This window comes from Piliocolobus tephrosceles, chromosome 4 (genome assembly GCF_002776525.5).
Source record: "Piliocolobus tephrosceles isolate RC106 chromosome 4, ASM277652v3, whole genome shotgun sequence".
NCBI lineage: Eukaryota > Metazoa > Chordata > Mammalia > Primates > Cercopithecidae > Piliocolobus > Piliocolobus tephrosceles.
Window position 1 is genome coordinate 40413909 of NC_045437.1, and position 27851 is coordinate 40441759.

Genomic DNA, 27851 nt, shown 5'->3' on the forward strand with positions numbered 1-27851 from the left:
GAAGACCAAGCAGAGGTGAGAGGCCTTCCATCTTGGAGACAAGAAAGCCTTTTTCCAACTCTCTAACGTCCACCCACAAGGGATCCAGCTTTTTCTGGTTTCTTGCCCTCAGATACTGTGAAATTGTTTAAACAGACTTTACAATCCAGGATAAATTATGACTTAAAGAAGCCTCCCATCTTGAATAATAATACAGTCCTACCTCCCCTCTCCCTACTATGTAATTCAAAATAAACTTAATGCACAAATTGCAATTATCATACTTGTGCTAATCGAGCTTCATTCTAAATGTGAATTTCACTATGTGTGAAATTCAGGTAAGTTTATCAAAAGTTAAAAACCCTTCTATTTCTTTGGCTATCACTGTTTTTCTGCTGTTCAGCATGGGTTTATTCAACATATAAAGGAAAGTAACAAGGGGATGAAAGTAGATGGGGGGATGGAGAAGATGTACTACATTGAGATTGTTCATTCCTTATTTGATAGGGTCTTAAAAAGTTTAGTGATAAACTGCATGTTATTCTTTTAATGTCTTCTCTAAAAGTTATGTTAAAACTGTCTTTTCCAAAGTACAACCTGCCAGAGAAAAGCACATAAGAGAGCCAACTTCCAAGAGGGCGGGCACCATATTGTAATGCCTGAGCACCCAGAAGAACATGCCAATCAATGTGTAAGAGATATTCGCTGAGTAAATAAATAGGAGCAAGAAAATTCTGTTTATTTAATAATGCAACTAACAGATAAAAGAAAAAAGTGAGGTCAACCAATCTTTTGCCTCAAATAAATAGCCATTCTCAACAGGTTTTCATGATATTTTCATTGAACTGACCTATTTACAGGTTGAATAGGCTGATGGATTTTTTCTTTTCCTGGGAAAGGACAAAAAGGGCTATCCACTCTGTCCACATCTCAGTCTGTCTTGTCTGCTGTTTTCTTTTGGCCCAGAACCATTTTCTTATGTCATGAAGAACTTGACCTTAATTTCAAGGTCCTGGAGCAGCGAGCTGGTGAGGTCAGAATGCTGTACACCTGGAGCTCTGTTCAATTAGCTGGTGCAGAGGCCAGCTTTCTCCACCACATGGCAGAGGAGCTCGGAAGTAGCATTCAGGGCACCAGCTGCCTTTCTTGCCTCTGTGGCCACTCATCTGCTAGAGTCAGACCAGGATGAGAATTTGGACTGCTGCTTACCAACCTGGGTAGCCTTGGGCAAATCTTAGCCTCTCTGAGCCTCAAATCTCACACTCTAAGTGAAAATAATGACACTAACCTCATCCCTTGTTTGAGGATTTTATGATAATAAGTTCCTAAAGCTCATAATGTGAAGTGCAATCAGTGTTCATTAAATGATATTTATGACTTTCCCTCTTGCCCCTTTTTTTCTATTCATCAGGTACCTAAGGAGTGCTGAAGAATAGAAGTCATAAAATAGATGGATATTGGCTCCCCTAAACCTCCCTATTGTAAAGTATTCCCCTCAATCATTGCCTATACATCCCTTTCCACCATCTCAAGATGGAAGCAGCCAGATTAATTTCTCAGTAACCTCTGAGAGCAATTGTATAGATCTTTCCATGTTTGCTCAGGCACAGGATAAATGAGATCTGAGCCCTTGGTGCCAAAGTGTTTCTTCTATTACTGACTCACAAAAGTGACAGTAGAAATCAGGAAATAAAATGCTCATTCTAAGAATGATTAAACTGCATGGATGCAGCCTTGCTCATCTCAGCTGATCTAATCAGCGCCCTCACAGGAGGGAGAGAAAACTGCTGCCATATCAAGTAATCCATTAATCAATTCTTTAAACACACAGAAACAAAAACATAAAATGACTTCTCTCCTTTGAAGTGATATGATTTTTCCTCCTCCTCTAATCTTGTTCCATCAAAAGTCTACAGGTGGGAAGGGAAAAAGTACGGGTCACTCGTATAGCTGTGATGTAATATTATCTGATGGGAGCCAATGGGATGGAGTCTTTCAGCAGGGATGGTCCAGGCATTGCAAACACATTCAGCAGCAGGAGCCATTCACTTCTAGCCCTCTCCTCAGGGGAAGAGCAGGAAATGCCCATACAGCAGCTGACAAAGATCCTGGGGGCTATTTGCCAACAACTGTGGATCCTTGTGGTTTTTCTATATATCTTTGCTTATTCTAGTTTGCCCTGGTGGCTGCTACCCAAGCTGCTGTATCTCAAAGCACCCGGGGTTTGACCTCTGTGATGGACAACTCACTTGACCTCTCATTCATTTATTAATTCATCTAATGAATATTGAGTGCCAGATGCTGTACTAGGTGCTGGGAATGTGATGTGAACAAAAGCAAACCTGTTCTCTCTCTGCATTGGAAAGCGAGGAGATGAGCATTAAAAATGTACAATTGCAACTGGGAGAATGGCTAATATCAGAAAGGTCTGACCTAGCTAGGGAGGTTCATGGAGCTCCACTTGGTGACTAGATTGAAGCCTGGGTTTCAGTCTGTACTCAGGCCCCCAGGTACTTGCTTTTTTTGTAGGGCACAATTGGTATAGGAGCCCTGAATCCAACCCTATAATATGAAATCTTGTATAAGAAGAATAAGAACACAATCAGTGGAATTATTTCAATAGCATTAGGAGTATAAATTATAAAGGGGGAAGCTTGGAATGGGTTCTTGAAAGATGGAAGGAATTTTGATGGATGGAGATAATAAGTTGGAAATGAAGGGACAGGCGTTGTGTAGAAAACTGGGAAACACATTAATAAGACCTGGGTGCAAGTGAGCCTGGTGAGAGTAGGGGCAGGAGGGATTGTTTTCACAGGGTTCCCATCCTTGTGCCTGGAGCTGACATAGTTGTCGAGGCACAAATTGTGGAGGGCCAGGAGAAAGGGGATAGGGTTGGAATTGACAGAAAACGAAAGGGATATAATTTTTTTCTCCTTAATTGTAATGCTAGCACACACTGACAAAAATTTTCAATAGAATAAAAAAAAAAACAAAGAAAATATAAAAATTACATATAGTGTCACCATTCAAAGAAATTATCAGTATTTCGGCATATGGAATTTTAGCTATTTTTTTTTTTTTTTTTGCATACACATGTTCATCTATGTGTACAAAGGCACGTAAGGTTTTAAATGGCGTCATAGTGAGAATGCTATTTTGTAATCTGCATTTATCACTTGTTCAATATGCCCTGGGCATTTCTCCAATTCAAAAAGTGTACAACTCTGTCATCATTTTTACGAAGATGGTGGAGGCCACTGTAGGGTTCTACCACAATTTCTATAACTACTAATCCCACGTGGAGAAAATTAGTTTTCCCCTTTTGGCTCTGTAAGTAATCGTCTGATAAATATACTTAGATAAGTCAGAGAATGCAAAAAAAAAAAAAAAAAATGTCAACCTGCCCTTGAAACCTAAGATTAGCATCTGGCTGCATTGTGTGATAGCTGAGGTTCATGGAGCACCGCCCACATGGACACTGGCAGATGTGGGGTGCGGGCAGAGGCATGTGGTGCATAGTGCACTAGACTAGATGGGAAAAGTTTTGAGTTTGAGTCCCAGCTCTTTCCCTGAGTAATCTTGGAAAAGTCTGCTGGCCTCTCTGACTCTGAATTTCCTCATAGGTAAGAATGGGGGTAGAGGAAGACAGGTGGAGAAGCCATGGTGGATTCAATAGAACTTCTCAAAACACTAATTCTGAGGAAACCTAATAGGTATTCCTTGGTACAAATAATGGTTCTGTTGCAAAGTAAGTTTTGAAACACTAGCTAACGTTTAGAAACTAAGATTTGTGGAGACTAAAGATGTTAAGCTTCTTCTTCAGAGTTTAGCAAAGAAAGGTGTTTCTCCTTCTCCCATAAAGAAACAGGGCCCACCATTCAGCATCATATGAGATAGAAACCTTTGTGGCCTCATGGCCCTTGAAGTCACTCTGTACCACCTACTGAATAGTGCCTCTGCACCTGCCAGCCTGGTCTGCCCTGTGGATACCACTCAACCCTAACACATTGGTTGGGGGTAAGAGGTTACTGGTGTATCCTCTAAGAAACAACAAATATTGAAAGAGAAGTTGGGAATGGGCTGATATTTAAGAAGCACACACCAGGTGAGATACACCAGCCACCCCTATTTGGATGGGTTAGGCATCCATTCTGACTAAATGTCCGATGCATAGTTGAATATTACATGTGGTTAGACTCCTAAATGTCAACCCTTAAAAGTACCTTACCAACTGTCTAGTGTAGCATTTTTTTTGTTTTTGTTTTTTTGTTTTTGAGACGGAGTCTTGCTCTGTCGCCCAGGCTGGAGTGCAGTGGCCGGATCTCAGCTCACTGCAAGCTCCGCCTCCCAGGTTTACGCCATTCTCCTGCCTCAGCCTCCGGAGTAGCTGGGACTACAGGCGCCCGCCACCTCGCCCGGCTAGTTTTTTGTATTTTTTAGTAGAGACAGGGTTTCACCATGTTAGCCAGGATGGTCTCGATCTCCTGACTTCGTGATCCGCCCGTCTTGGCCTCCCAAAGTGCTGGGATTACAGGCTTGAGCCACCGCGCCCGGCCTAGTGTAGCATTTTTAAGGCTATGTATCACTGAATGCCATCCCTATACATATGTATTGATACAAAGCAAGTTAGCATTGCTTAAGAGAATGAGATCTAAAACATAGTTAGATTCAGATCCTGGTTTCACCTCTTACTAGTTGTGTGATTATCTGCAAGTTACTTAATGTCTCTAAGCCTTGATTGCCTCATCTCCAAGCAGAGACTGTTGAAACAGTTAAATTACACCGTTAGACATAATACCATAAAAACCCTAGAAGAAAACCTAGGTAGTACCATTCAGGACATAGGCACGGGCAAGGACTTCATGTCTAAAACACCAAAAGCAACGGCAACAAAAGCCAGAATTGACAAATGGGATCTAATTAAACTAAAGAGCTTCTGCACAGCAAAAGAAACTACCATCAGAGTGAACAGGCAACCTACAGAATGGGAGAACATTTTTGCAATCTACTTATCTGACAAAAGGCTAATATCCAGAACCTACAAAGAACTCAAACAAATTTACAAGAAAAAAACAAACAACCCCATCAAAAAGTGGGCAAAGGATATGAACAGACATTTCTCAAAAGAAGACATTCATACAGCCAACAGAAACATGAAAAAATGCTCATCATCACTCGCCATCAGAGAAATGCAAATCAAAACCACAATGAGATACCATCTCACACCAGTTAGAATGGCAATCATTAAAAAATCAGGAAACAACAGGTGTTGGAGAGGATGTGGAGAAATAGGAACACTTTTACACTGTTGGTGGGATTCTAAACTAGTTCAACCATTATGGAAAACAGTATGGCGATTCCTCAAGGATCTAGAACTAGATGTACCATATGACCCAGCCATCCCATTACTGGGTATATACCCAAAGGATTATAAATCATACTGCTATAAAGACACATGCACACGTATGTTTATTGCGGCACTATTCACAATAGCAAAGACTTGGAATCAACCCAAATGTCCATCAGTGACAGACTGGATTAAGAAAATGTGGCACACATACACCATGGAATACTATGCATCCATAAAAAAGGATGAGTTTGTGTCCTTTGTAGGGACATGGATGCAGCTGGAAACCATCATTCTTAGCAAACTATCGCAAGAACAGAAAACCAAACACCGCATGTTCTCACTCATAGGTGGGAACTGAACAATGAGATCACTTGGACTCGGGAAGGGGAACATCACACACCGGGGCCTATCATGGGGAGGGGGGAGGGGGGAGGGATGGCATTGGGAGTTATACCTGATATAAATGATGAATTGATGGGTGCTGACGAGTTGATGGGTGCAGCACACCAACATGGCACAAGTATACATATGTAACAAACCTGCACGTTATGCACATGTACCCTAGAACTTAAAGTATAATAATAACAATAAAGAAAGAAAAAAAATTACACCCACAAGACTAGTTCAGAGTTTGCTACTTAATATGTTTAGTAAATGATAGCTATCGCTATTGCCGAATAATTTGAAAAGTTCTTATTAGGCACCTCTTTGTAATGGCATTAGCAGCCATTCTACTAAGAAATTCTAATAGTTGCAGCCTTCCAATACTTCCCACCATGGTAAGTGGCCCTGACGTCTTTCAACGCAACAAAACCACCACCTACTAAGCACTTATCAGGTACACAACAACAGTGTGTAAAGGGCCAAATCCGAGCTTGAAGAAATCAAAAACTACTTCACACATCTATGGGCTACTGGACAAAAGATATAAACCTACTTCAGAATAGGTGTTTCCAAAGAAAATGTAGAAGTATTGAAAACCAAAATAATCTATCTATAGAATTCAACTAAAGTTCAGTTATTTAATTTCATGTATTCTGTACTTTTAAATACTTAATATAGTCAAGGAAAACATATATACTTAAATGAAAGTACCCCCTTCATTCTTTCTAAAAGCTCTTTTACTTAAGCTTCACCTGAGCAAGCCTGTCACAGAATCTCACAGGGTTAGAGAAGAGAGCAATATAAAATCTGAACTTGTGATTGCAGTGTTAGCTCCCAGGCCCATTCTCACATTAAGGACTCTGTATTTATTTCCTTTTATCTTTTATTTAATAAAATTATCCTAGTTGGAATATAAAGATATGAGTAAATCAGAAGACATCACACCTGTCTTTGGGGAGCTTACAATCTAAACACAGTGACAAGACATCATACATGAAACTAACAGAGAAGTGGAATACTGAGACATCAGGCCCACTGGAAAAGGCTATGGATTTGAGAAAAATGATAAAGCTCTGGCCACAATGATCTTTCATTCAAATACATGGTGATAGACATTTAGCAAGTAAACACTGTAAGTGAATGCATAACATACAGCAATTTCAGGAACTATTAAGAATTTACAAAGACTATAATAATGCAGCCCTGTGATAGTGACTCATAGTCGTGGGCAGTGGTGAGGGAAGATCTTCTTGCAGAGGTGATGTTTGAGGAGCAACTAGAATGATGAAAAGGAAGGAGCAATGGATCTCAGTTTGCTTCCTTCTAGACTCATTACACAGCAAATTCACAAAATTTAAAATAGGAAAGAGCTTGGCAAGTTCAGGAAATACAAATACGCCAATGTGCCAGAACCCCATTGGTGCAAGAATAAAGAGAGAAATTTGAAGAAACGTCATACGTCAGATAGATGTCATGTCTGGCACATACTGGCAAAAAGTTTGGACTTGATATTCAAGCATTGGGGCAGCCACTGGAGAGGTTGGATTGAAAGAGTGCTATCACCTAGTTTACTTTTTCTAAAGATTTCTTTGGTATGGGCAGAGACTGGATTATAAGATGCAGAGAATGGAAAAAGAGAGGCTAACTACTGTCCATCAATATGTGATAAATACTGCTAGCTATTGACCAAAATCCAGGTTTCCTTCTTCCTGGACATGGACTATATAGCACATCCCCCAGCCTCTCCTGGAGCCATGTGTAATGCTTACCATTGGAATATGACAAAAGTAATACCTGCAATTATTTCTTCCTCACTTGCTTGGGAAGAAATTCCTATCCCTGGGCTTTGGTTTGTTCTGCCTTAAGTTGTTTGGAAAGGTGACCACTAGAGAAATTGTTACTGAGTCCCTGAATAACTAAGTAGAGAAAAACTGCCACCAACTTAGAACAGTCCCGACAGATCTTTATGTGAGAAGAAAATTAAATTGCTCACTTATAAGTGAAAAGTATTGTGCTTCTTATTTTAGCACTTTAATCAACTTTCCTTAGTTAATGATGAAAAGGCAATAAAAGTGACATGCTAATAATAGAAACAGGAGGCGGACAAGAGTCCCCCGCGAAACCCCATCTTCAAGCCTAAAATAGCCTGAAGCCTGAAAACCGAACTGCTGGTCCTGGATGATGCCTGCCCTTTTCCTGACTTATTCTTTCTGAATAATGCCCACCCGTACACTAGGGGAAATGGGTTGGAGCCAGGGGAAGTTTGCCCCATTCACAGAGGGGAGAAGCCTGGCCTCTTCAGTTCCTGTGTAGTGGCCTGGGCTTCAATCTGCAAGGTGGGAGCCTGTTAGCAGGACTCTCTCTCCCCTTGCTGAGAGTTGCCCTTTCTTGTTTTCCTTTTCACTCAATAAACCCTGCCCTAATCACCCTACAACATGTCTGCGTGCCTAAATTATCCTGGTCGTGTGATAAGAACCTAGCTTTTTCTACAACACTAACATGTGAAAGTCTCTCTTCTAGAAATATCCAAGGATATCTAGTCCTTTGGAGCTTATTATTTAGTCCTTACCCTGTTATTAGGAAAAAAAAAAAAAAAAAAAAAAAACTTTACAAACTATCTATATTGACTAAAGTCAGAGCATAAAAAAACTAAGTGAACAGCCAAATGTTTCTCTCCATGGAAAAGAGTTAAAGAAAGCAGAGCTTTACATGTATTTTTTCCTGTGACTATAAAAATACATTTATCAAGATAAATTTCAAGACCTGTTGTTTGTTTTAATGTAGGAGAGCCCCTGTCTTTAACAATCTAAGCAAATGAAAACAAACAAATACTGTTGTAGTTTACAGTGGAGCTCACAGACACTTTTTGATATTCCATTTCCATAGAAGGGAGACCAGGCTGTCCTCCAGGTATCCTGCACCTCTTCTGAACCATCCAAAGCACATTTTAATTTCCTGCATGGGTTATGAATGGAAAATTTGTCCATAAAAAAAAAGGTTTCTAAGAAGAAACTGACACAGAGTATTTTCATTACCCTCTATGGCAAAGCCTACTACTTGCCTATCCAACATTTATTTTTCTCCTTCCTACTTAGTAGTAGCACCTTGACTTTTAGGTGGGCATTTAATGTGCTAAATGAAAGACTGCATGTCCCAACGCAGCTAGAAGTAGCCACTGTAAAAGTTCCATCCAATGAGATGTAAGCCAAAGTATTTTGTATTATTTGAGACTTTCAGGAAGTCTTTTTAAAAGGTTTTTTCCTTTTTTTTTCCTTTGCGGAATGCTCTTTCTCCTCCCTCCCCTCTGGAATGCGGGTGTCATATTTAACCAAGAGGTGGCCTTGAGAATAGTCTCCAAGTTCTAAGAGTTGCAAAGCCCAAAGATAGGAGCCTGGGTTCCTGAAGACATCATATACCATTTCAGCTCTGCACTAACTTCTTTCAAATGTCTTTTAGGTGAGAGAAAATATTCATCTTGTTTAAGTTACTATTATTTGAATATTTTCCTGTTATATGCAATGAAACTCACTGCAAAATTGATAGTCCCGCATATATTAAAACCTAATATCTAAAACCTTCAGTATCTCAAGATTCTGTTGACTTGATTATTGGTCACTTATCAAGTACTAGATTCTCCAGTGACACAAATGAACTATCTTAAACTGTCTCTCTTCATATATTTGCTCAGGCTAATTGGGCAGGTGGAATCTGCAGAATAAAAAGTGAAAAATAATAGTAATGTGTTAAATTGGATGTCAGTGACTGTGAGTTTTAAGAAATGGAAAGAAGAAGTCAATCAGGACAATGGTAGAAGAGGAAGGATTCACACACTGATGGAACATGGACCTGACTTGTATGATGGCCATTTATAGAGTAATTGAGTATAGTGAATAAGTTCCTAGATTCAGAAGCCAGACCACATGGGTTCAGATTTCAGCTCCACTACTTATTAGCTATACAGTTATGAGCAAATTACATAATCTCTCAATTTGTCAGGGTCTCACTCTGTCACCCAGGCTGGAGTGCAGTGGCACAATCTCAGCTCACTGCAACCTCTGCCTCCCGGGTTCAATGATTCTTGTGCCTCAGCCTCCTGAGTAGTTGGTATTACAGGTGCCTGCCACCATGCCTGGCTAATTTTTGTATTTTTAGTAGAGACGGGGTTTCACCATGTTGGCCAGGCTGGTCTTGAACTACTGACCTCAGGTGATCCACCTGCCTTGGCCTCCCAAAGTGCTGGGATTACAGGTGTGAGCCATCGGGCCCAGCAAATTACATAATCTCTAATGGCTCAGTTTTTGAATCCATAAAATAGAGAAAATAATATCTATCTTATAGAGTTTTCTTATTGATTCTATCAGTCTCTGTATATATATACACACAGGAGTGTGTGGCATATAATAAGTACTCTTTGGGTGTTAGCTATTATGATTCTGATTTGGACCCTTTTCTGATAACATCACTCTCTTCATTTTAGAAACCTGTTATACCTCACAATAAACATGTTATTTCCCCCAAAAATCCTACAGGTGAATGAAAAGACCCAAGCTGGACCAAAGAATACCTTACCGTGTGGTCATTTTGTTTATTTCAAAAAGTGAAGTTATAACTTTAACCTAAGGCAGGAAGGATGTTCTCTTGAACTTTTAAAATCATGAGATCAGATACCATGGGATCAGGCTATTAGAATGAGCTACCTAGGAGTCTCAGAAAGTCAGTATACAATGCAAAGACAAAAACAGATAGAGTGGACTCCAGGCCCACAGAATGAGTTTTCTGGTTCTTGCAGTCCTTCCTTTAACCTTATAAACTACTCTCCAACATCTTGCCACCAAATCCTGTTCATTTGCCTATTCATTCATTCATTTCTTTTTTCTTTAAGACAGTTCAACTGGGCTTTTGGTACCTGAAAAGATAGCAAACCTGAAAACATAGTCTTAAGAAGACTTGTAATGAAAAGGGAGTGGGTACCTAGTAAAAAGCATACCCCAGTCAAGAGATGCAGAAAAGAATTTCTTTAGAAAATGCACTCATGCAGTGTCAATACTAAATGAGATGCAACTCTAACAGAGACACGGCATCCTCTCCGCCACAGTTTGTAAGATCATTATTTTTCATGGAAAAGAAGACATGCACTGGGAATACATTAGTTCTGCGCAGATTTTTACTCCTCTCCTCATTCTTACGGAAAGCTAGTTTCTCATTTTATGGCCAAAATTAGTTTCTCACCTGGGAAAGTTTCTCTAAACAGTCTCCTGAAGAAACCTCCCTCCAGGAAGGAGCACAAGGTGGATCCAAGAGACTGCTCTAGAACATCTGCATTTGCCCACATGAACCACCACTTCACTATGTAGATTTCTATATTTTGGACCTCACTGTGCACTTTTAAGGTAGTTTTTTGACTCTTTTGTCTCTGCATGTCTTACATATGACCTGTAGGAGAAGTGTAGACAACATCTTGGGGATAAACTCATTTCTGCCAAGTGAACATAAAGGGATTATTTCAACCCTGTGAATTTCATGTCCCCTGCCTATAAAATGAAAATAACAATATGATCCATGATAAATGTGGAGACCCAGATTGTCTCCACACATAAGATACAAATGCTTGTTTTGATCATCTGTAAACATCAGAAAAAATTGTAAGTCTTTATGAAGTTTAAGTTTTGTAGAGATCTCAATCGTTGGGATTAAATTCTTCTTTTAAAAAACTCTGTTTGTAAAAGTAAAATTTAGATTTTCAGTATCAGACCATTTCAGTATCAGACCAGTATCACTATGTCAACCTAATTGTTGATGTCCATTGAAGAACATGGAGACCAGCAAAAGATTCTAGACTCTTATTCAGATGATTATGTTGCAATTTAAATCATCCCATATTTGGGAAGAAGGTAATTTTTATTAAAAAGAGCAAGCCTTCTCTATGCCATAATAATAGTGAATTCTCCTTCTAAATCTGTTGTAACAATGAATAAACAACTCAGACACGTGTTTATCTGACAAGGAAGCAAATACACAAACTATGCACATGTGACTTAATTAACAATATCCCACAATCTTCCAAATTCACTGGACAGTTTTCAGTGCCGAAGAAGTTCATTAACATGTTCTGAAATGTTAAAGTATCCCAACAGTTTATATATCATACACATTAAAGTAATAATAAACATATATTAAGACCAAGGTACTGCCAACTTGCCCCAAACACCACATTTCTAAGCCACAGTTTTGTTACCTGTAAAGTGGGAGAAAAATAAAAGACAACCTCAGAGGGTGTTATAAGGATTAAATGAAATAATGAATGTGTAAATCAGAAGACATTATTGAGGTGTTTTATGATTTGCTTTAGCAGACTTACATTGAGAAGTAACTTTTCCAACATCCAAAAGTAAGCAAACTAAGCAAGGTTAAAAATTGTGTTGTGATGGTAGAACAATGTCTAAGGAAACTTTCATTTACCACACGGGAAAGTCCATAAAGTTTTCTTTTTCTGTCTCATTAGCTGGCCCTAAATCCCTTCCCTCACCTGAACACCTCAAATCAAATCTGATTGAATTACTCTTGTCTTCCTTGTCCTTCTTCCTCTAGCCATATTTTCCAGTGTGACTCAACCAACTTGTCATGGTTTATTTCTGTCCTTCCCTTGACTTTACTCCAACTTACCCAGGTCACAAAAATAAAGACAGGAAAGACAGAGTTCTCCTCATGATATATGAAGAGAAGGAGAAGGAGGAGATGCAGGGATTCTCACACATTAATATTTGTCCATATATGTGTATTCTTGTATACATATAAAATTATAATATATAAATATGTATCTATATCCAGAGGCTGTATAATTATAATACATAATTATATATGTATATAATTCATATGTACCCAATAGTCAAGCACTATACAATAACAGTTCCATCAATGACAGACTGCACATACCACAGTGGTCTCATGAGATTATAAAACCGTATTTTTACTGTACCTTCGCTATGTTTAGATACCCAAATACTTACCATTGTGTTACAACTACCTACAGCATTCAGTACCATAAGCATTCAGTACAGGTTTGTAGCTTCGGTGCAATGTCTGCCATACCATATAACCTAGGTGCATAGTGGGCATACCATCTAGGTTAGTACACTCCGTGATGTTTACATGATAACGAAATTGCCTAATGGTATATTTCTCAGAACATCTCCTCATCATTAAACAACACATGACTGTATATGTATTAGTTGATGTACATGAAATAACATGTTATTATTTTACATATACATATAACATATATATATATATATATATGTATGCAATCAGTCATTACAAAACCTGAGACCTGGTAAGCATCCATTATATTGTTATTACTATGATTATTATTAGGAGAGACAGAGCATGGAGGGTGAAAAGATGGAAAGACTGTGCTGGCCTTTTGCAGGAATGCAGAGGTCGTTAGCAGTCTGAGGGAGAGCATCTGAACTGAGTCTTTCCTTTAAGGAAACTTGAGATGTGTTGATAAAATAAAATGATTATCTTTTTTGACAAGCATTTCAGGGCAGGCTGGGTGAAGTACAGACAGACCATAGCTAAGTATAAGCACTAGGACAGCCTGTGATTGTACTTAAAATAGCAAATTGGTCTGAGATTCTATATATATTGTTTTGTACCATTTAATTTTTCTTTTAACCCTGCTCTGTCTAGATATTTTCCCTGAGCTATTTTGATGATAAAGGTTGGACTCTGCTTTTCTCATAGTTAAAATGGTATTCTTTTAAATGGGAAAATTAGTGAAGTACAAATCCATCTGTGGATATACTTTCTTCTCAGGTGTTTTTTTTTTTCTCATCTCTAGGCCAGTATCTTTAATTAAATTTCACACTGTAATTGGTGGCCTTTATTAAGGGTGAGTAGTGGTGACAACCATATTCCTCACAGAATAGTCATTCTATTATTTGTCTAGTATTTTAAATATGATGTTACCTAGTCTAAACCTGGGTGTCTCCCTCAGATTAGGGTTTGCTGACACTTGTCCCCAAGACTCCTCAAGCTGTCTTAAGAGGGTTAATTTTATCATCAATTCTGTCTGAGGATGGCAAAGTTAGAATCAAAGGGAGTAAATTATAATGACAGCACTTCAAGTACCAGAATAAACACATAGAGTCACATTTTTGGGTTGGGCTAAAGGAGCTCATTCAGTGCTTCTCAGCTAGTATCAGCCAACATCTTCTACCTGGGCAGTAACATCAACTTTGTCTGCCAAGAACAGCCTATTTATCTGTAATTGATTTAAATTCCTCTTGCTGAAATATAATCCCAATTCTTATTTTGTCTCCAGCACTTAAACAAATGATTCAGGTTCTGTAATGCCAGTTAAGCTGCAATACATGCTGGAAAGCTAATAATACATGAATTAATAAAAGATGACACATTTTAAGCAGCAGTTTCATAACTACATATAATGATGCAATAGAAATGCATTATCAAATGGCCAGTCCCACTTTAAATGGGTACCATAGGCTGAATTCCACTAATTGTGCAAGCAGAGACACAAAGAAATTACTCATAGCAAAGCCGTGCCTAAGTTATTTTGTTGGCACCTGGTAGGCTTTTCAATTAACAAATAGTAAGTTCTATATAATAGTTTGCTATGAGTGTTTGTGTTGACAATAAATTATTAGAATATTTTGGGGGTATTCTATTTTAAAAAGGAAGGAAGGGAAATAATTGGTTTATATTCATGAAGTAAAAGTAAGAGCTTATTAGATGCTCTTTTGTCAACATATACAGCTATTCACAAAGTATAAATAGGACATGCTTTTTCTGAACACAGCTCCAGAAAAAATAATTCTCCATTGATCAGACTCAAAGTCCATGGCCCTGAAGAGAAACTTGCTTTTTTAATATTATAGTGCTGAGCACAGTCAACAAGGGAGAAAGTCAATTTTGATTTGTGACTGTAAGGATCCTGCCAACTGAATCCATAACAAGTCTGGTTTATTGGATTGCGGAGAATCATTCCTGGTGACAGAGTATTTTCAAGTACCAATTTATTATGTCCAGTGCTCAGGGTCTCTCATTAAGGAAGGGCACATAAGTCAGATCCTCCTGGCTTCAAAATCAGAAATTATGCTGATTAGGACATACTTACTGTACCACCTTTTACTCAGTGAGTCAAATAAAACAAGTATCATTCTCAAAAACATGACAGTATTTCAAAAAGTGGGGCATTCAGAAGGTAAAGAATTAGTCTCATCTATGAGTCTCCTATGGAAATGTGGCAATGATGCCGCCAATTCTCCTCACTAGGAAGAGAGGCTTGAAAATCAGTGATATAAGACTTCCACAACTTCCTCTCTGAAATGGATTATCAGAATTTTCTTTGAGGAAGAGAACAATGAAATAAGGCCTCCAAAAAGTAAGATGCAGGGGAAGGTATATTTGAGAAAGAGGGAACAAGGTAAAATTATAATTCCAAACAATCAGAAATTTTGAAGTAGTTACATTTGTCTATTTTTGCTTCTGTTGCCTGTGCTTTTGAGGTCTTATTTTAAAAAATATTTGCCCAGCCCAAGGTCACAAAACATCTTCCCTACCTTTTAAAAATAATCATGATAAGTAATTAATTAAAAAGTAACAAAAAGTTAAAGTAAGTATTTAAATTAAAAAAAGAACAACCAGAGAATAGTGAGGGTTGGGGGGGCGGGTAGGGGTGGGTAAGGAGTACTGTTGCTTGGCTCCTTCCTACCAGGAAAATTTCATCCAGAGGCTGTTTTAAACTATCTTTGGCTTTGGAGAACGGATTGGCCAATCACATTCATACCAAAACCATTAACCAGTAATGGAAAGCATGGCTTCAATCCAGCTGACTGTTCATTCTAAAATTGATTGGGCTGTGATCTGACTCAACTAGTCAATTCCAAAAAAGAGCTTCATATGGGTGTTTCACACTGGCAAATGTAGCCTGTGTAAAAATCCCCATGGAATGAATAAGTGCTAGTTTCAACTGAACAAGATTTTAATTTAGAAACCCGTCTTCTAGACAAATGCTAAATTAACTATATAATTGCTTTATACTGAACCTAGCTGGGGCTACACATTGGGAAGCTGTAATAATTGTTCAATAGCTGAAAAGGCTATTAATGTTCAGAAATAACATCCGCCTATGTTCCACCCATGCCAAAAGTTCTTCTCTAATAGCTGTATTTCTGGGAGTGGAGGTCAGAAAGCCTCATGAAGGTTGGCTTGGAAAATAGGTTGGAGAATGGTTCTATTAACCTTTAGTGTTTGTAAAACTCTTATCCAGTTCCTGGTTCATGTCTGATTATGATCAATTTAGTCGTGTTAATAGAGTTGTTGCCCTTTTTTTCTCATTGCTAAGCATTAATAAGTTAACAGAAAGGCAGATAGGAAAGAGGTGGTTGTTAGCCAGGGTTAAAGACTCGGTGGTAATTGAAATGAAGTGAAAAAAAATAATTTGAGAGGAAAAAAAAAGACAAGGCCAAAATATTTAAGGAGCTAAGACCAAGCATCTTGTCAATTTCTCTTTCTTTGGAAGATGTTAGGTTTTCATGTCATGTTATTTTCAATATCCTAAATCATGTGGGACTAAAAGAGAGAAGGAAGGAGGGAAAAGAGGCAGAAGGGTGAGAGAGGGAGAGTTGTTCAGAGAGACAGAACCAGTACTCACAGGCCCTGTTTAATAACAGCATATTGGAATTCAGATGTGACTCCATGGAGTACAGGCAACTTGAATAGCCTCTTCATCTAAACCACATGTGTGAGCCCCAGAGGATATTGCATTTAATTGCCAAGATTGGGAGGGAGGCATTAAAATGGCTCCAAGAACAGAGCAGGAGGAGGAAGCCATAACAGCTATCCCTCTCTGCAAATGGAGTGGATAATACATTGCCATAAAGTTACAATTTCTTCCTGTATCTGCTTAGGTAAGGCTGACAAATAAAACCAGCATAAACCTTCAAACCTAGGAGGCAAACAGTTATCCCATTAAGGCAAAGCCCATTAACTTGCCATCATCATCTGGCAACATGCTGTGCTGTGAATAAATTAAATTCAGATTTAGAAGCATTCTGGCTATTGTCGGCTGACATGTAATATAACAGTACAAATGTCACCAATCATTCATAGACCAAAATTATGGGGGACAAAGAAGGAGGAAAGAGAGAAACCTATCCTCAGGCTCTGGTGCAGCTGTAACCGAAAGCCTCACAACAGCTCTTAAAAGCCATAAAGAGTTAAGACATAGGCTGTAATTTTTCCCCAATCTCTAGGACCAAAACAGACATAAGCTGTTGTGAAATCAATGCATCTGACAAGATGCTCTTGACCGGGACCTGGACCCTATCCCTCCCATCATTCCTGAATCCTGCAGAGTTGATACAAACCAGAAACCCAGTTGACTTCAACATGCTGAGAAGGATGAAAAAGCCACCTATTCTTCAATAGGAGGGGTCTGAGGCTAAGCTCAAGGCAGATTTACTTGGGCTGAAGCCATCTTGCTTCCCACATCCCAAACTGGCATCTAGCCAATATGGCAATCCTTTGAAAAATGTCTCGGAAATTGGTGCCAATTAGGTTTTCCAAAAGTAACTGAGAAAATTGATAGAATTAAAGAGCAAAATAAATCTTACAAAAGACCTCTTGTATTGCAAAATCATACAGAAATAGCATACTGGTTGCATGTAGCCTGCCTTAACTCTTTTTGGAAAAGTTATCAAATAACTAAACACATAATTTATCTAAAACAGAACTCAATTCTCCTTTCTAACTTTCCTAACATCTCAATTATACAAGTTTTGGGTCATCCTTTTCTTCTTTCCCTTCCTCTTTTTTTACCAAGTAACAAAACCCAATGTATGTCTTTAAATAGAGAAGATCAGTATGGTTAATGCATGGATGAATGAAATAAATGAATGCCATTACCATGTTTAAAAACCAAGAACAAAGAAAGATAATACTCACTTCCCAAACTTCTTATTATAACATTTATAATCATCTTAACTTTGGTCCAATATATGTACATACATATTTTTAACTTCTCTGCTCTCCTAAAAGAATCTTCCATTTCAGCCAGACACAAATGCTAAACATGCGTACCTTTCCCTTTCTGCACCTGCAGAACTTTCTCTACCCACACTATGGATCCTTGCCCATGATTTTTCCAGAAAACTTTCTATATCCATGACTTCGCTGGACTTCTATGATATATATACAGTGTCTATTTTCACATTACATTTCACCATTTACTCCTTTGCGTTGCTGTATATTATTTTATCTATTATCATTTAACGTTGTAATGAATGTTCTCATTCTCCTCAAAAGTACAATCTAACATTCTTATAAATAGAAAAAGACATCACACTCACTGATATCCTCGTAGCAACTTGCATTAATGCATTTTAGACTAAAGCTCAGAAAAAAATGTTAATGAGTGACTAAACAAGATTGATTTTGCTGAGAATGCAAAGCTGAAATCTTAAAGTATAGCTTAGAGCATAGTCAGTGGTCAAATTTCATGATAACTTTCTAATTTTCTAAACTACACAGACTTGTCTACCATTTTCAGTGACACCATAGATTTTCACGTTCAAAAATTAAAATGCATTCTCTCTGTATGTAGCTTAATTTGTATTGTCCCAAAACAGACCATGAGATTAAGATTTTAGTGCAAGTAGTTTATTCGAAAGGTGATCATAAAAGGACCATAGAAGAGGGGGGCAGTGAGATAGGGAAGAGAAAAAGCCAGTGCAAGGTACAATGATAAGTAGAATACCATTGTGAGAAGTGGGGCTCCGTCCTACTGGGAACACCTAGGACGTACTATAGGAGTGCCTCAGAGCTATCTCACCTGGGGATTGAGGAGACTGGGATATTCATCTACCAGTTTCCTGTTGTTATTGGTTAAGGTTCTTTTCTGCCCTCACTCTCCAACCACAGAACCTTGCATCAAAAAGCCATTGGTGGGCATAGGAATGGGGGGTGGGGTGGGCAAGGGTATATGAGCATTACACTAATAGTGTCTACTGTATCTTAAAGCATAAATATTGAAGACACTGACTATTACCTCCCCTAACAGATGGATGGGGAGGTATACTGAATAACATTTAATTCTAAAGGAGACATCAATGGCTTTCTTTGGAGTAATACACAAGAGAACATCTATATAGTAAATACATCTACACACTGGAAATAAAATGAACGAAAAAGTGATTCTGTCCTATGAAGCTCTATTCCTTATTCTATCTTCAAAGTTGCCCTTAGTTTTAGCTTGATTTCACCCGAAACAAGATCATGAGGAGTCCGGTGAAAGTAAGAAGGAAGAACAGAGCTGGGAGGATGCTGCATAAAGACTGATACAAGAAGGATGGAAAACCTTTTGATTTTCTTACAAGTCTGAATTGATAGGAAGCTAACATTCATAACATCTTAGACACACAAGCTCCCAGCCAGGTGATAGTTATTTTATCTCTAAACAAGCTTCTCTACTCTTGTTTTTCAAAGGTTTCCAAGATAAAGGACATGGATTTTAATTAGCAAGTTTCAATTGATAGAGAATTAAAATTGAACCTTCTATTCATCAATAGTTTAAGGATGAAGTTTCCCAAGTAGTGCCTGGGAAATGTGGCTGTCAGAGCTGCTTGCTGTTTACAAATATTTTACAAAACTGACAATGCTGATAGAAGCAGCTTGAAAGTTTTCTCCAAATACATCTGAATTCGGGTCTCTCTAGTAGTAAAGAAAGAGGCAAGCTTACACTTTTCCGGTTTCACTCTCATCTTCCCAAAAACACTTTACTTGCTAAGACTTTCTATGGAAGTTTCTTAACAGTGATACATTTTCTAAATGCAGGTCTCCTAAGTCCCTGAGCCACCTCAGATACCGTCTGCAGATCCTTCTCCATGATGTATATAGTGAGGGGTCACACAACCCCATTCTCTCCTCTACATGCAAGGAATTCTACACATAGAGATGGACAAAAGAGAAGTAGGAAACGGGAAAAGAAGGAGATGGATTGCAGCACAGATAAATGGAAGAATGGAAGCAGAAAGAATGGAGGAAGAGAAATAGAAGGCTGATTATCAAAGCTGGTGGTTGAGCTTCCTGCTATCTCCATGCCTAACTGAGAAGACACTAGAGTGTCATGCTGTATCTTCATCTCTGGTCTGGAGGAGTTCTCCAAGCCAGGAGCAGTTTCCCCTGGTGTACGTGTCAGAGGAAATAAATAGACTCTGGGAAAACAATGTTCTTTTGGCACATATTGAACAATTTTTACTCTAGAGTGGACTCTTCAAAAGATACCAAAGGCTCAAGGGTTTCATACACCTCAATGTAACCTGAGACATCTTAGTCAAAAGCAGAAAAGGACAAGTAAATTTGTCTTACTCTTTTTTGGCTCCTGAAGTACAGAAGTAGAATGTTTCATATGTCAGTGAATTTCCTGCTACCAGAAATGTTTAGAATATTTGTCATAAGACAATATTTGAGGAATATTTTAAAAGATCTCTGCTTGAGGAGGGAAATGGGATTCCATTTACAATTCAATTCGATAGACATTTAAGTGCCTCTGATTATGAAAGTGAACACAAAGTTGTTGCTGATGTCAACAAGGCAACACTGTAGCAGAAAAGATGGGTACAGACAACGGTGATAACGAAAGTGTTATGCCTAAATGTATATACAGAGAGGAAAAGCATTGATTTTTCGAGAATATTTAAAAACAGTCCCAAAGAAAAATAGAGTGATTATTTTGTCTGGTAGATCTGAGATCTTTCCTCTCTTTGTTTTCCACTGGGTATCCACCCCTAATCCTTGGTCTCAGCAAAGAACCTGAGGAACTCACCTACTGAAAGACGTTGAAGGGAAACTGGACCCTAAGAACTAGCTCTCCATGAGGTTCTTCCTTTGTTCACGTTTGTCACTTTGTTGCTAGCCTTCGGAGAGCAATTTTCTTTAAACCATATAATCAGCTGATTCACTGAGCAGTAAGAGAAAATATCATCTTCTTGCTGAATTGGAGGTTTCCCAAGGCCTACTTGACCCTTTGAGTATATTTACCCAACTCTCAGATGAGGGCAATTTTGTGCGCATGTTGAGAAACCGAGGTATTTTGATCGCCATACTTTCAGCCAAGTCTTGTTTTCTGCTCAAAGGATTGCTTTCCTTACTGAAATCAAATCAAGGACCCCAAGGTATTGGTGCCAGAAGGAGGAGCTTCATGGTGAAAGCAGACTGAACAGCCCTGATTCTGTCTCCCAAGTTTGCTCCTCCTTTGCCATCCTCACCTTTCAAATTTAGCTGATGCTGTCTCCTGTCAAATTGCTTGTATAAATTTGGATCAGACCATCTTCTTTTCATTCTCCTTAGTCCTATACCATCAGGATTTCAAACATGCAGAACCTTACTGAATACTAAGGAATGGCAAAGGGGAACTGATTCAAGAAAAATCTGTATACATAAAGCAATACTAGTTAGATTTTCACCAAATTTTGAAGGAATGTTTGAAGTGATCTAAACTTTATAAGCAGAGACTATAAGGCTTTCATCCAGGGAAGCCCCTAAAATGAATAGGCAATGATCCCCCAGAGCAGGTGCAACTTGGTACCAGAGACCTATGTGCCTGCTGTTAAGCAGGCATACCTTAGACTCCAAAGAAAACAAAACAAACAACGAAAGTATAAAAATTGTGTCAAATATGACCTCCAAATGAAAAATCACAAAAGCAGATGCAAAGGCAGGGCTACAACGCACTCAAGCCGCACCTTTGCACCCACGAGAATTTCTGTACAATCTACTCCAAGGTCAGTGTGGACAGAGACATATTTACTTGAACAATGGCTAATGATTTTTTTGTGCAATGCTGGCAAGCTCAGCTAGTACCAGAAATTTGAAAGCATTTCCACTTAAAAGAACATAATTCTGGGGCTCCCATAGCTAACTGTAGTATCAAAAACGGTACCACATTCCATTATCTTTCTTTCTTGTTTTTCTTCATTTTATTTTTAATTTACAAATAAAAAATGTATATATTTGTGAGGTACAATGTGATCTTTTAAAATTGTATACATTGTGGAATAGATAAGTAATCTGATTAACATATTCAGTATTTCACATGTTTATCATTCATTTGTAACGAGAATGTTTAAAATCTACCCTCTTAGCACTTTTCAAGTATATAACACACTGTTATACAATAGATCTCTTGAGGTTATTCCTCCTGTCTAACCAAATTTTGTATCCTTTGTCCAACAATCCCCAATCCCACCCAATCTCCCAGGCTCTGGTAATCACCATTCTGTTCTTCTCCTTCCATGACTTTGACATTTTTAGATGCCACATATATGCCATTCCATTTTCTGCCAGAAAGTCTATCATAATCTTATGCCAAAGAGATGATTCCAATGCCAAAGAGATGATTCCAACTATTGGCTATGTGTTTTGCTACTATGCTTTCTACCCATTCTCTCTTTTTTTTAATGACCACATGGCAATTGATTTCCTCAATATCTTTATTCTTTCATAGTCCTTCGTTCAGCCACTCACCTGAAGTTTCTCCACTGTGTTTTGCTTCTGTTTTATGATACAAGAATAGGCAGATGTGAGTTCAAATCCTGGATCAATGACTCACTAGAAACATTTATCCTGGTCAAGTTATTCACCTTTCTTAATATCTTTACCTCATCTGTAAAATTGGACTAATAAGTGTTTTACAAAGTTGTTTTGAGAAATAAATTAGTTACTTATGTTTTATAGAGAGGCCAGCATGGCACCTAGCATGTGGTAAGTACAAAATATATTTCCTCAGTGGAATTTATAAGCTTTCTCTGCCTAGGGTTGTGCAAACTTAGACTCCAATGCTTGGTCAGGATACTAACTTAATGCACTGGAAAGTTTTGTCCCAGTCACTTTTCCCCAGAATGGTATAGCCAGTGATTTGCCCAAAGTCTCTCAGTCCCTGGCGTTCTTGAGGGCCATGGTTCAACTGTGTGTTCTTTTTAGACTCTCCAAAGTAATGGTCATAACTTTTAGGCTTCTATATTTCAATTTTCCAAACATCCAACTCTGCAGAAGTTATTTTCATCAACAAGAGAAAAATACCCTTTTTTTTTTTTTTGGCATGGATTTAGACCTCCCAGGAATCTATTAAATCACACAAGAACACCTCAAAACACCAGAACTCCTTTGAGAGTTAGAAATAGATCACAATGTATACTGGGTTAAATAAAGTCCTCCCAAATATTAATGTCCATTCACAACCTCAGAATGTTACCTTATTTGGAAATAGGGTCTTTGCAGATATAATTGGTTTATATAGAGTCACACTGTAGTGGAGTGGGCCCTAGATCCAATGACGGGTGTCCTGTCTTAGTTCATTCAAGCTACTATAACAAAATATAGTAAACCGGGTAGCTTTTAAACAACAGGAATGTATTTTTCATAGATCTCAAGGCTGGATTGCCTAAGATCTAAGTGCTGGCAGATTTGGTATTTGTTGAGGGCCTAGTTTCTCTTTCACAGATGGCACCTCCAGCTATGTCCTCACAAGACGGCAGGTGCTAACTAACTCCCTGGGATCTCTTTTATAAGAGCATTAATCCCATTCTTGTGGACAGAGCCCTAATGACCTAATTACCTTCCAAAGGCTCCACCTTCTAATACTTTTACCTTGGTGATGAGTTTTAACGTGAACTTTGGAGGGATGCAAACATTCAGACCATGCCTATCCTTACAAGGAAGCCATGAGAAGACACAGAAACATACACAGATTGAAGCAGGTCATGTAGTGATAGAAGCAGAGACTAGAGTTATATATCCACAAGTCAAGGAACACCAAAAATTCCTGACAACCACCAGAACCTAAGAGACACGAGACATATTCTCTCTCCAAGTTTACAAAAGAAACCAATTGTATTAGTTTGTTTTCACACTGCTATGAATGCCTGCCTTCATAGACTGGGTAATTAATAAGAAGGGAGGTTTAGTCGACTCACATTTCTGCATGGCTGGAGTGGCCTCAGGAAGTTTACAACCATGGTGGAAGGCGAAGGGGAAACAAGGCACCTTCTTCACAAGGCAGCAGGAAGGAGAAAAGCTGGGCAAAGGGAAAAGCCCCTTATAAAACCATCAGACGTCATGAGAACTCACTCACTATCATGAGAACAACATGGGGGAAACCACTCCCATGATTCAACCACCTCCACCTGGTCTCTCCCTTGATACGTGAGAATCATGGTGATTATAATTCAAGATGTGATTTAGGTGGGGACACAAAGCCTAACCATGTCACCATTCCTGCCAGTAATTTGATTTTAGATTCCAAGCTTCCGGAAATATGAAATCATACATATCTGTTGTTTTAGGCATGTAGCTCATGGTAATTTGTTACAGCAGTTCTAGGAAACTCATAACTGAGGATAACTGAGGATTTTCATTTCTTTATTCCTCCATTAACCTGACTCTTCCTACTTCCAATTTCAGCAGCTGAAACCATCATTTTCTCAGTTTAAATATGACTGACAAGTTTAAATTACACAAAAGAAGGATGCTCATGCTGTCTCAGAGGGATGATAGGGTTAGAGAGCAGGGTACGAAGCAACCAGAGCAAAGGGGTAAACCTTCAGCTCACAGGCAACGGCTGAACGGCACTAAAGAACCCAGAAACTGAAGAGAAAGGAAGTACATCAACTCTGATGGAATGAGAAAATGGGAAGTAGAAAGTTAGGTGTAAGCCATGTAAAGTGAAGTGCAGAAACACGCCTTCAGAAAATAAAACTAAATATGAAAGGGCAATTCTACCACGTGAGAGTCAATGTACGCATTCTGAAAAGGTGCACTGCTTGTCCTTAGAAAACTGCTTATAGTTCAAGGATATTTGTTTTAGCATATTCTGAAAAGACTTTAGGACTGTTATCAATCCTGTAATAAGCCCAAGAGGAAATTTCAGGAAGCTGCAGTTCTCCTACCACATTTACAAGTATGATAATACTGGTCTTGAGAGAACAAGAAACACAGTTATTGTCCCGTATCACCATCATGTTAAAAACAATGCATGTAAAATTGTTGCACAGCATAAAATCACTTAAAATACAAGGTGTTACTACTGCTGGTAGTATGGTACAATGATAGATGGAGTCTGCAGTAAGAAAATAGGGACCAAAATTCTACTATGCACTCACTAAGCTATGTAGGGTGGGATAAAAGGGACTGGTAATGAGGAGGGAGAGCAGTTCAATTTTAAATGAGATAGTAAGGGTAAGCATCATAATGAAAGTGACCTTTAAACAGAGATCTGAAGTGTGTGATTCATTCATGTAGATAGATAATAGACAGTTGTTTATTACCCTCAAGAATTCTAGAACTCTCCTGGCGTCTTGGATTCTGTCTAGTTCTGTGGAAATTATCTGAATCCTGTTTGTAATCTTCACACAATCACTTAACAAATAAAAACATAAATATCCATCATGTTTTGTTAAAACCTATTGTTTCAAAACATTCTGTATGCTGTTAACTACAAAATATGTATGTACAATGGCTAACTATTTTCTAAAAGAGGTAAGTTCAGGATAGAAAAATAGTCATTCATGTTGGAAAGAAAAAGAAAAACAAGTTCTTAATCTCTAGACTTACCCATTTTATTAATGCTATAAAGTAGATGTTTGTGTCCTCCTGACACTCCAAATTCATATGTTGAAATCTGTTCCCTAATGTGAGAGTATTTGGAGGTTGGGCCTTTGGAAGATGATTAGGTCATGAAGGTGGAGATCTTATGAATAAGGTAAGTGCCCTTATAAAGGAAATCCTAGAGAGATCCCTTGTCCCTTCCACCAAATGAGGACATAGCAAAAAGATAGCCATTTTATCAACCAGGAAGCAGCCTCTCACCCTCTCACCAAACACCAAATCTGCCAGCACCTTGATCTAGGATTTCTCAGCCCCCAAAACTGTGAGAAATACTTTTCTGTTGTTTAAAAGCCACACAATTTATTGTACTTTGTTACAGCAGCCCAAATGGACTAAGATTATTAAGAAATATTATTTCCCTATTGTCTTCTTACTCTTTTAAAAAAGCAATGGAGTTTTATGAGAATACATTAGCACTAACGGGAAAACATACCTACCCAACCCATATGAGTCAATGGGGCATAAGAACTTTCTGCAAAAATAAATATTGAAAATGTTTTTGCTACTTTATAAGCCTGAAAAATAATTCAAGCCAGTGTAAACCCTTGAAATTCTGTTGGATAACCAACTTAAGGAGCTGTTGACATCCATGTGGCCTGGTATCCACTCTTGACTTCATATCAGACAGCCGCTGGAAAGCGATTGGCATGAACCTGTTTCTTAGAACCCTCTGTTTTATTTTTAAATGATAACAAAAGTAAGTACAACCATGATAGTAGCCTACTAATAATAAAGGGAGCTATTTATACATTTTTTAAGTGACTGTGGTAGATATAGTTAGCTATCAACATGAAGTTCTTGTACCTTGGAGATGGCAGGTCACTCAAAGATACAGACTCCTGGTCATGGGAGTTCCAAATCTCCTCTCAGATTATTGGAACCCAGGAGTACACCCCTCCCCAGCATAACCTGCATATAGAAGAATAGCCCACTCCTGAGGAACCTGTAGCTGTGACCAGCACCTCAGATACAATGTTGGAAGGACATCTGTACTTAAGCTGTCTGTATTCAAGTGACCTTTGCTCTCAGAGAAGTGGGACTATATTCAAAATGGTGCCCTTTAACGTATTCCACATAAACCCCTTTCACCTGTTTTGTTTTGAAACATTCTCATGGGACTAGGGTTCTTAAAGCTGAGGAGGTACATGAAAGCTCATACCATAACAGGTCACCTGTTAGAACACATCAGTGGAGAAAGATGAGCACTGAGAAAATGCGGAAAGACTGGGCCTTCCCTGTCCTCTGTCCTGAAACATTGTGTTTCAGCTCACTCTCCATAAAAATGATGTCCTGGAGTTCTAAGAAAGAAAACAGTCATAGACCACAGAAACACAGGGCTGTAATTGATGTAAGGGAAAACTGTGTAGACATGGGGAAAAAGGGAAAAATAGAAGCACCAATTTTAACTTTTAACCATCATTATGGTTGCTTAAGATACAACAATGATTTAAAAGGGAGAAACTAAATAGGAGTTGTTACTGGAACAGTGTTTAACCTGCATGTGTTTTCCCTACTCCCTCTCCCTGTGCCTGATAATGTCAATAGTGATAAAAATGAGCTAGATGGAAGAGGATTGAAGGTGGTCAGTGTAATACTTTAGAAAACAGATTCAAGTATGACTCAAATACCTGAAGCTTTAGGGATTCTATATTTAAAGAACAGAATATAAAAGGAATAAAAAACATATTGAACAGCCCAAGAATCTCTAGTGGAAATGAAAGATTAGACAGAGAAACAGGAATCTGGAAAATAAAACCAGAATTAGTGAAAATGTAATTCTGAGAGTTAGAAGGGATGAAGAAATGTGACCAGGCTGAATAAGAGATATAAAAAGCCATTTATTTACCTTGACAATAAAAAGTTTGTCAATGACAAGGAAAGTTGGGGCCAAAATTAAAAAGTTTAATTATTTTCATTCAATAAATGTTCACTGAATTGTCACCCTGTGCCAGGAACTGTGTTAAGTGTTGGGATCAAGTGGTGGACAAAACAGCAGATTTAAAGTGAGTGGCCAGGGCAAAGGGTCAGGTCATTTGACGCTAATGCTAAAATCCCATGGAAATCTGAATGATTTTCTTAGTACCATGCGGTCACAGAAAACTAAAGCAGAAGCAATGGGCTGAAATGAAAAATAAGGGTTCAGAAGAAAAACACTAAAAGGCATCTGTTTAAATAAATTACATTTATTCCAGGTGCTACATACGCATCTGAAATGGAAAAGTCCTTGTGAGACCCTGTAAAATAATTTACAAAGAAATATTGAGTGATATTACGCAGACAAATGCAATGTATGCTACATTTTAGCTGTACATTTTTCAGTTAAGAGATATATTTATATTTCTTAGAGTATCTATTCCTATAACTCATTTCCTTATGAAAAGCATGTTTTGTTTAGACATTCCTATAGAATATTGCTTGATTTTCTTTTTCTCTCTTGTCTGTTTGTCTAAGAAAA

The 27851-nt window shown here is 38.3% G+C and overlaps 1 protein-coding gene across 1 annotated transcript in view; it reads right to left on the bottom strand.

Moving 5' to 3' along the window:
* Positions 1 to 27851, bottom strand: part of PLCXD3 (phosphatidylinositol specific phospholipase C X domain containing 3) — a 190526-nt gene that overhangs the window by 113691 nt on the left and 48984 nt on the right. The window lies entirely within an intron of this gene.